The sequence below is a fragment of the Pseudorasbora parva genome, chromosome 20 (genome assembly GCF_024679245.1).
Source record: "Pseudorasbora parva isolate DD20220531a chromosome 20, ASM2467924v1, whole genome shotgun sequence".
Classification (NCBI taxonomy): Eukaryota; Metazoa; Chordata; class Actinopteri; order Cypriniformes; family Gobionidae; genus Pseudorasbora; species Pseudorasbora parva.
In genome coordinates this window covers 43,205,524-43,207,797 of record NC_090191.1, presented here as the reverse complement: position 1 = coordinate 43,207,797, position 2,274 = coordinate 43,205,524, and the positions used below count along the sequence as shown (strand labels likewise).

Sequence of the window (2,274 nt, the reverse complement as noted above, 5' to 3'; positions counted from 1 at the left end):
AAAGCCGATTAACCGATATATTGGCCGATAAATCAGAATCGTAATTTTTATATAATTTTTGAGAGTCTGATTAAAGCCAATAACTGATATATTGGCCGATAAATCTGAATCGTAATTTTTATATAATTTTTGAGAGTCTGATTAAAGCCGATAACCGATATATTGGCCGATAAATCAGAATCCCAATTTTTATATAATTTTTGAGAGTCTGATTAAAGCCGATAACCGATATATTGGCCGATAAATCAGAATCCCAATTTTTATATAATTTTTGAGAGTCTGATTGAAGCCGATAACCGATATATTGGCCAATAAATCAGAATCCTAATTTTTATATAATTTTGAGAGTCTGATTAAAGCCGATAACCGATATATTGGCCAATAAATCAGAATCCTAATTTTTATATAATTTTTTTGTCTGATTAAAGCCGATAACCGATATATTGGCCGATAAATCAGAATCCTAATTTTTATATAATTTTTTAGAGTCTGATTAAAGCCGATAACCGATATATTGGCCGATAAATCAGAATCCTAATTTTTATATAATTTTTGAGAGTCTGATTAAAGCCGATAACCGATATATTGGCCGATAAATCAGAATCCCAATTTTTATATAATTTTTGAGAGTCTGATTAAAGCCGATAACCGATATATTGGCCGATAAATCTGAATCCTAATTTTTATATAATTTTTGAGAGTCTGATTAAAGCCGATAACCGATATATTGGCCGATAAATCAGAATCCTAATTTTTATATAATTTTTGAGAGTCTGATTAAAGCTGATAACCGATATATTGGCCGATAAATCTGAATCCTAATTTTTATTTAATTTTTGAGAGTCTGATTAAAGCCGATAACCGATATATTGGCCTATAAATCTGAATCCTAATTTTTATATAATTTTTGAGAGTCTGATTAAAGCCGATAACCGATATATTGGCCGATAAATCTGAATCCTAATTTTTATTTAATTTTTGAGTCTGATTAAAGCCGATAACCGATATATTGGCCGATAAATCTGAATCCTAATTTTTATTTAATTTTTGAGAGTCTGATTAAAGCCGATAACCGATATATTGGCCTATAAATCTGAATCCTAATTTTTATATAATTTTTGAGAGTCTGATTAAAGCCGATAACCGATATATTGGCCGATAAATCTGAATCCTAATTTTTATATAATTTTTGAGAGTCTAAATAAAGCCGATTAACCGATATATTGGCCGATAAATCAGAATCGTAATTTTTATATAATTTTTGAGAGTCTGATTAAAGCCAATAACTGATATATTGGCCGATAAATCTGAATCGTAATTTTTATATAATTTTTGAGAGTCTGATTAAAGCCGATAACCGATATATTGGCCGATAAATCAGAATCCCAATTTTTATATAATTTTTGAGAGTCTGATTAAAGCCGATAACCGATATATTGGCCGATAAATCAGAATCCCAATTTTTATATAATTTTTGAGAGTCTGATTGAAGCCGATAACCGATATATTGGCCAATAAATCAGAATCCTAATTTTTATATAATTTTGAGAGTCTGATTAAAGCCGATAACCGATATATTGGCCAATAAATCAGAATCCTAATTTTTATATAATTTTTTTGTCTGATTAAAGCCGATAAATCTGAATCTAATTTGTATATATTTTTTGAAGGATACAAGCTACGCTGCCTTCGAATAGGGAATGAGTCTATGCTGTCTAGGTAGGCAGCTCACTAGGTTTGGAACAGACTCACAGAATCATGGATGCCAAAACTATTGAACATACAATGAAACAGAGAGGTGGGCATGACTTAAGTCTTCTTCATTCAACTGAACCACAAAATACTTCCATTAACAAAATGACTTGTATATATTTCTATATTTATATATCTAAAGTGCATTATAGTACAAAAATATAGAAGGTCAGCAGCACCTTGATACCTTTACAAAATAAATACACCATTCAAACAAAATAAATTACAGGAATTCTGACACCGTAACAGAGGCATAGTCCTAAAAATAAAGAATAAAAAGGAAAACGAAAAAAGAAACAAAGCAACGTATTCACAAGGATCCAAATCTCTAGCTCCGTGGAACCGTAATAATGCTTTAGCAGTATCGTTATTTGTCATTGTCACTGAGAATATTTACAGACAATAAATATTTTCCTCTCACTTTTACAGCGGACGGTAACATGAGCATTTACATGTCCATTTCAAAAGTCCTCACGGATCTGAAAGAGAAAAGGAAAAACTGTTAGCTTTCAAAAACATTTT

General features: G+C 30.4%; 1 protein-coding gene across 12 annotated transcripts in view; it reads right to left on the bottom strand.

Annotated features, from left to right (window-relative positions):
• Positions 1-1,554: 1,554 nt before the first annotated feature.
• pthlha (parathyroid hormone-like hormone a) overlaps positions 1,555-2,274 on the bottom strand; it is a 235,193-nt gene continuing 234,473 nt past the window's right edge. For all 12 annotated transcript variants that reach the window (XM_067428459.1, XM_067428465.1, XM_067428460.1 and 9 more), the window contains one exon: positions 1,555-2,231. The gene's annotated coding sequence lies outside the window, so the exon portion shown is untranslated. The remainder of the gene's footprint in view (positions 2,232-2,274) is intronic.